Genomic DNA, 8,586 nt, shown 5'->3' on the forward strand with positions numbered 1-8,586 from the left:
CCATTACAGGCCCGATAGCGCTGAATATGACAAGTGCCGCTAGCTGAACGAGAGTAAACAATGTATTTTCAATTCACCTGATAAAACTGAGCTCGGGCCACATTTTTGTTATTGTTTTTTCTGGATTTATTTGGCCAGTTATTGTCCGGTCAATTGCCATGAAAAAAAGTGTTAAAAGAATAAAGCGTAAGTAATTTCTTAACTATTTCTGTTGATGGCCGTTAGCACTGTATAAGAACGATGTCTAAGAAATCTAGCAGAATAAATATTTTTACTATAATATAATTAACTTGATACTAGCACAGTCCATTCCCTCCTAAAATGCAAACGTATATAGGCTTACATTTTTTGCTGTACAACTAGCATAAATAAAAGCAAAAATGAACAGTAGACATCCGCAGTTAATGTTTAAAATAAATATGCTGCTTGAGATATTCCCCATTTAAACTTTCGCGCCACTCTGAGATCACAAGTCAGTTTGCATTAGCTTGTGATCTACATATACCTACTTTTGACACTCATTGTTCTCTCATTGCCACCCTGGACTAGCTAACACTAATCCGGGCTCATTTGCCAAGGGAAAACGAGGAGGAGTGCAAGTCTTGTTACTGTTAAAATTCAGTCCTGTAAACGTTAGAGAGAGGATTCAACAGTGTCCCTTTAAAGGTAGCTATCAGTGCAATTGAAGCGTGACGTTGCAGGAGTGTAAGTCAGATATACAATAACCATATCATTCATGGTATGCTGCTAAATATATCTGACAGAACGCGTACAACTGCAAAATGTTCTGGGGATAGTTTTCGTTATGGAATGCATTTGCATTCTAGTTCCCTTCGTTAAGACGGGAATCCAAAGCTCTCAGAGCTGCTGAACATGTGGGGAGTTTCAGTAGTGCAGAACATGTGGGTCGTCTACTCTGGTCTTTTCTTAGCACCGTTGATGGGTGTGAGATTGTGGATAGGTGTGGGGGAGTACTGTATATGTGTCAGCTTGTGTTTGGGTTTGTATATCAGCATGTTTAGGTGTGTGTGTGTGTGTGTGTGTTTGTGTGTGTACTACCACACTCCTGGGCTAAGGGACATATATAAGGTCAAACACACCTGCTGTGACTTTTGCTTTATGTTGAAGGTTGGCACAGAGGACAAAACATAATTTTTCATCAAATGGTTGTGCAATACATTTTGTAACTGTTGTTTTACTATAAGATGTTCTTTCTGCAACTACTTTTTTTGTCTTCATACTTACATTACTAGACCATGAAATAAACTCTAAATAGCCAGATATGTGCCCTGATAATAACCCTAAATAAAAGGGTTACACATTAATTTACACATTAATGTGTAACCCTTTGGTGTAACATGTACACATTAATTTACTGTAGGGTTAAGTCTTCCATGGAAAAGGAGCATTGACTCCATTAGACAGCAGATTGACAATTATTAACCAGGGAGAAGATCCAAATCTAACTTGTTTTCCTAGAGGCTTCTCAAATGCCACTATATTCTCTTTATCGTGCAGTACATCTGAACTGCACCCATAGAGCAGGGCCTGAGTTAAAAGTAGTGTGCTATAAAGGGAATAGAGTGCCATTTGTGCCCCTAGCCACTGTTAAAAACAACACACATCAAATCTCAGCTAGAGTTTGCCAGATGGCATGTCGGAATCCAGGGGCGTAGATACTTGTAGGAACCACTGTAGATAGACACACCAGTCAATAATACAGATAGGTAGACACCAGGCATATCTACCTTACAGATACCAGGCATGTAGTCATATTGATTACATCTGATTACATCTCAACTGTCAGATGCCTTGTTTAACAGTTATTTAGAAGGTTCTTATTGCAGCGTACTTAGATAACAATTAAATGGCAAGTATTTAGAAAACAACTAACTAGAAAGAAACAATTGGTCACCATAAACGTCCAGTGGTAAAAACTTCTAGCTAGTAAAAAACATTGGGACACACTGACGAGCAGTGGCAGAATGCCCTGCAAAGAGTGTGTGTGTGTTTTGAGGGCTATTCTGTTTCATTGTTTACTTAGCCCAGTCCCTTTGTATTGCTTGGGCTCAGGCTGAAGTTCAATCACAAAGGGGTTTTGATAGAGCTCATCACTGTCACCACATGAGATGAGGAGGTTTTAAAACGCTTTCTGGAACGTTTGTCTTGAGTGCACAAAACTTTGCGGAGAGCCAAATGTAGAACTGCCACCCAAAATGCCAGTGTATCCTACTTTAATATCCCACTGGTGCATTCAAGTGGGGCAAGTGAAATATAGTGATATGATCAAAAGTTATAGTTATAAACATGGCAGCTAAAATAAGGATGTAACTAAAAGAAATATCTCTTGGGAGTTCTTAAGCTTCAGGAGAAAGGGACATTTTTACAGCACGGTAAAAAACCGAGAGGACCACCCAAAGACACGACATAGTAAAAGCTAATAAAGCCTTTCAGCACCGATGCACCAGCAACACTGAAAGAAAATCACTAAAACATTCATCAGAACAATGCCTTCAAACGCCTTCCACAAATGTGGTTTGGTGGTTTTTGTATTTCTTTTTTCACTGACAAGTGCAAAATAACCCAGAAGTGTAACAGTGAAACAGATATCCCAAGCAACTTAAGCCATAGCCTGTAGGCCTACAATTTGCAAGAAGGTCAAATTGAAAAAGGCGTCAGTTTAAAGCCGATTTGTCCTCTTGAGGAGCCAATGTCCCTGCTAGCTAAGGGCGGCTGTTATCCTAACCGCTAAGGATATATTCTATATGTTTTAGCTGTCACCCTATAGGGTGGTGCATCATCACCGCAGGGCCAGCCAGGTTAACGTATTTCCTCTGTGAGTTGAGGAGGTGTCTCTAATCCAGGATCAAGCTGCGTTCTGCCCTGGAGGCAAGGCACCGGTGTATTCCTCCCTAACCACATCCGTCCATCCATCTCTCTCCGTCCAGCCATCCTCAGCTCTGTGCTTCACTTTTTGGGGCGGGTCACAAATGGCATGCCAATTCCCTATGTAGCACACTAGTCTTGATGTAGTGATCTACTGTATAAAGAGAACAGGCTGTAAGGGTCCGTAGTTATTAGCAACAATAGGGTTTGTTGTTTTATCGTGACGTTGTTTTTCTATGCTGTTTTTGCTTTAGTGCTTTGAGATTTAGACAAAACAAGTATCACGTTGGACACCTCCAATCAGCTGCCACAGGGATATGAGCACAGGAAATGCACTTAGGGAGAGCCCACCAGTCGACGTTTCACAAGATGAACATTGACGCAATAGGTAATGAAAGTGTCCATGCTGTGCTGCAAAACACCTTGCTTAAAAAATAACATATCAGCCAAGTCCTTACTCCAAAATACTCACAGGCCAGGAGTCAGTCCTAGCATGAGGCAATGCACTGTAGCTTTTAAAGTCCATTTTCAATTGAGCCAACAAAAATGAATGAACAGTATTTAAAAACAGTGTTGTTACATTGAATCTGGTGTCATCTACATTGAATTTTTTTTTAAATACAGCACATCACAATTTCATCATCCTGTTTTTGCATAGCGGAAAATGCTAAGTCTAACATTGACTGAAACAGTCGACGTGACATAACCCTCAGAAAACGTAGTCTGCTTCCACCGCACTTCCCCAATCATTTGTCATATAAGGAATATCACAATTTCTTCAAACAAGGTCTGTTTTTCTTTAAGGCTCACCCCGTCTTTTTGACAGCCACGTAAATCTCACCAGGACAAGGTGACGTCTGTCAACACATTTGCTTCAGTTAACTCTACAGAAAACATATTTGGTTATATTTAGACAATATTGCTAAAAGTCCACTTGGTCAGTAGATATTTTAAATGGTCATCAAAACAGCTTGTTGGTGCACGCCTACACAAAACACAGACTTTATTTGAAGTGGATCTAAAAATCCTCTATGGAAAAAATGTATGTTGTACTAAGGCAAATAGGCTTTTCCAGTTATTCTGCAAGATTTTATGGGTAATATTACTCATTACTCTATTTCAGTTGATAAATAAAATGCATCTAATGTTTTTTAAATCATACAGTACTTTTAGATTGAGACTTGATAAGCCCTAGTGAAAAATGTATCAACCCACACAACAAATGTAAAGACTGTCACAAATTTGACATATCTTCCTATTGGAGCAAGGTTATTCTGTATGTTGTGTTACACTAGTAGCACCGCAACACCAAGACAAATTCTGGGTATATGCTGTAGGTTGCGATAAACTACTGCTTCTGCTGTGTCCTTATCTTTAGTTGTAATGAAATGATATGTAGTGACTGACTTGTTTTCAGAGTAGGTTTCTGTGTAGACCATATTAACCTGCTTTGTTTTAAATCAGGCTGAATGTGTAGTGTGTTAAGGGCTCTGAAATACCCCCACAACACAGGTAGCGCGGAGCTGGGGCCATGGCATACCCGTGGGCAAAACACACGTCATTTCAACAACATAGAATGCACCATAACTTGTAAACTAAGGAACATTCTAAATTGCATACTTGAGCTATGAACATTCCTTTTTTATACTCTTTCTGTATGAACAGTGTATATTGCAAAGGTATGTTAGAAGGTCAGTCTTTATAGATAATTGACTACAATTATGTTTTCATGACCAGCCTCCTATTTTCTCTCCCTCCTATTTTCTTTAAGACCACTAAATGATATTATAAAGCTGTCTTTGAGTATTCTTGATGGTATGTGATTCGCTCTAAGCCATGATATAAATTATTTTGGCTTGGAATGGGTACTCTTTGAACATTGAAAATAAAAGAAATGTCCAAACTATGGAAGCGTCCTTAGAGGTTTGTGTTGTTGGAGCTTTAGGGCATTATCTGATTGCACTGTAGTGTCGTCACAGAACCTTCTGGTTTAATGTGTCATTAAACACTTTTCTGAGTTTGAATATGTCAAACGATCGTTTTGAAAACGAGTCGTAAAATCCTAAAAGCCAAGGTGTGAACTCACGAGGTGCGGTCTGTTACTGTTAAGTTGTACATGGGGCATTTATAAACTGCTTTTAAAAAATGTCTGTGATCCTTACCTGTGCATTCAGGTGTGTACCAATCTGGTGGGTTGGTATGTGTGTGCGGGGGAGGGCACAGAGCAGCATTCAGATTAATCACCTCAGAGGCATTCTAATGAGTGTTCCATTGCATGGAGGCGGCCACAGCCGCGGGCTACAGAATTAGGGCTGAACTTCACTCCAGATACTTTTCCACTGAAATAACTGTGAGCTCTCTCCTGTGGACTTTAGACTAATATTTGACCGATATCTGCAGGCACAAAGCCATGATCCAATGAAACTATGACTGGATTTTCTATATAGCGGGTTAGTGACCTCTTAGTGAATCACCCTATTTCTCGGCTTGATTCCAGAACCATTCTGAACGAAGACCCGTTCAGAACCGTGAGCATGCTGGGAACTGGGCAAATGGAGGAGAAGCAGTCAGGTGACACCATGGAGAAGACGAGGGGGTTTACTCTTCCTCTTTTGAGGTCAACCTCCAGCGGAAGGCCACGGTATGTCTTCAGGCGACTAGTCCTCCACATCAGTCCTTGAGTTGTATTGTGGACGGTGACCTGAAACAAGATGCCCTATAGCCCTGAAGTGAAATCTGGGTTGGCCGTGTAAGTGATGGGTCTTAAAGAAGCTCTTCGGAACGCCCGTGACCCCGGCTGACCCCGGCTGACCCACGGTAACACCCTGGATGCCTCCAAAAACAAATACCAACTCAGTGCCCCACTACTGACCAGAGGCCCACATGTTAGGCAGCGTGTCCTAAAGGTGCCTAAACTTTACTAGTTTTACTATTTGTGTAAGGACAAATGGCACTCACAAGTATAAAAAAAACACACATACACTCACTCATGCTCACGCACACGCGCACACACACACAAACTACGATACTATGTCGTTTTGGACGCAGAGCTGTTTTTCACGGTTCACGGAATCTCCGGCATCCATGTTGATTTTCCCGACGTCCGCCGGCATGCCTGGCTAGTTTGTTCGGGAACATGCTGCACCTGTTGACGGAATGCTGGTTGCCAAGCAACACGACCAGTCCACAGGCATTCATTATATTCTATGACCCTCACTCTGAATTCTCCACACTCTCTCTGTCTTTTTCCACCCCACCCCCCCACCCTGGGTACAGCCGGGCGTACATTGGTGTTGGCCAGAAGGTGTCCGTTTGGCTTGCTTTCAGGCAGGCAAGTTTGAGATAATGATGCTGTTATGTGTGGGCTGCCAGTGCATCTAGCTTTTCCCATCTCCAATGTTTAGACACAGTGGGATGTGTGCATGGATTATATACGTCGGCTTGCTCCAGTGCTCTGGAGTCTTCCGAGGTGCATTCTTGGAGGACAGTCGACAAACATGTCCGTTTTCATTTCAGTTCTAGTGACCTAGCTCTTGTGGCTCTGTTCACATAAAAGAGGTAATTTGGTTTCCAAAAGGCCCTTCGTTCAATATGCCTAAAAATAACCCCTGAACCATGAAGAAATGGCAAATCCCGAATCTAAGCTGAAAACGAAGTCTAGAATTGAGTTAGAGCATGAAATGCATATTCAAATAGATCCTAATTATTAGATCATATATGTTTTATTTATTTTAACCTGAACACTACTGGTAAAATGCTTGTAAAAACCAACCTTTCCACTATGTATTGTTTCTGCAGAGCAGATAGGCAATATTTAATGAATAATTGTGTGATTAATCTTCAAAGGACCATTGTTTGATCTAGAGAAGTTCGCAAACTGTTGAGCTAAATGAAAAGCATTTTTGCACCAGAGCAATCTTATTCCCAACATTCACCAAAAACAGACGCTCAAAGGTGAGGGTTTGTTTGTCAAAGACCCATTACCAGTAGCTCACAGGCTATTGCAAACATGAAGGAAGCATATCGGACACGCTTGACGTTTAGTAAATGTGTGAATATTTAGTTATAGCAGTGGCGTCGTTGGGCCTGGGTGTCCGTTAGCCCCGAATCTCTAATTGACCACTAAAATTAACTAAATGCTAACTAACGGATGGATCTAAAAATTTGTATCCAATTAAAAACATCCAAAACGCAAACTGATACTAGATAATCTCTTTGTTTTAGGAGGGACGTTTTGACCGTATACAAAATAGTTAGCTGAAGATGGAAGCCAACGATGTTCGCCCTAACAAAAACATAAAACGACCATTTGTTTCAGTTAGATAAGGTGTCATAATTTCAGTTACCATAATTTTAAAGACCGTTTTCGTTGTTGGTCATGCTTGGGCCAGGTTCAAGCATACACGTAGCTTACGAGGCAAGTTAGCTTCGTCCCGAAACTAGAAGTATGACCAGACATTAGCGAATGGTTGTGTTTCTTAACAGAAAAGTTAATTATATTGAATCGCGGTAGTGCTCCCCAAAAACACGTCTCCCGTCTAAGCATGTGTACAATCTATTTTGACTACTTACAATCCGGAGATTTTAATGTGTTCCCCTATAAGCAAAACTGTTTTTAAAAGTCTGTTTTTCTCAGGTTGTCCCACTAAAGATCCATCTTTTTCAAACTCACACGACTGCTACATCCATTAAACTTGGATGACTCAAGGAAATTACGTTTTTGTGGCACAACCTGGAAAAATACACATTTTGTAAAAATACTAATTTTGTAATCATAGGGAGGAACAAATTTAAATTGCTATAACGACTATAAATAGCTTTTGTTTGGAACAACAGGGCTATACGTTAACTTCTTTAGTTTGTTATAGATCGTGATGTATCTATAAAATCATGTTCATCTGTTTTAATAGAACAAGTGAATAAACACATTAAGCTATTTGCCATGAAAGTTATTGCCATGAAAATCAAACATGACTGGCGCTGGTCTTTGTCTTAAGGACAGTTCTACATTCAATCTCTTATTTGACTGCCGACTGATGGTTGTACTAACCCATCAAATGAAACAACTCGTTTTTATTTGCCATTCAGTCAATCAGTCACAAGTTTCCCTTGAGACATTGTGGTTTTTGATGCTTTGTGCGAGACGATTCTGTAAAGGTCAGAGAGTAGACAGATCTGTAGGGACAGTCCCCCCCAGGCAGCTGTCATTGTTGTGTCTGGGGCATCACACTGGGCTGGACTGGAGGGAAAGACACTTGGATGTATACCAGCTGACCTATTCCCTACAAAGTACCTTACTTTTAATCAAGGGATTCCTTATGAGCCCCAGTCTAAAGATGTCCACCGCAAAGCAAACAAGGTTTAGAACACCGTCTTGGACAACCTTCAACAGCTCCAACCCCTGCCCTCCAGCAACTCCTCCCAGCCCCCCAACCCCACCCCCTGTTTCAACCCCTCTTTCGATCCAACCACCCAGTCCTCTCAAACACGCAGAATGTTAGAGGTGAAAGGAACACACCCTAGATTCTTCACCGTGGAAAACAAGATCTGTGAGGAGCACATAAGAAATGTTTGACTTATAATGGATCTGTATCCACTTGCTGTCTGCTATCGTTTACAGCCACGATAAACTTTCTACCACACAATTTATGTCTACATTAGTCCAGTGGGACAGGCTGTAGGCAGAAAAGTAGTATTTTC

This window comes from Esox lucius, chromosome 8, assembly GCF_011004845.1.
Source record: "Esox lucius isolate fEsoLuc1 chromosome 8, fEsoLuc1.pri, whole genome shotgun sequence".
Lineage (NCBI taxonomy): Eukaryota > Metazoa > Chordata > Actinopteri > Esociformes > Esocidae > Esox > Esox lucius.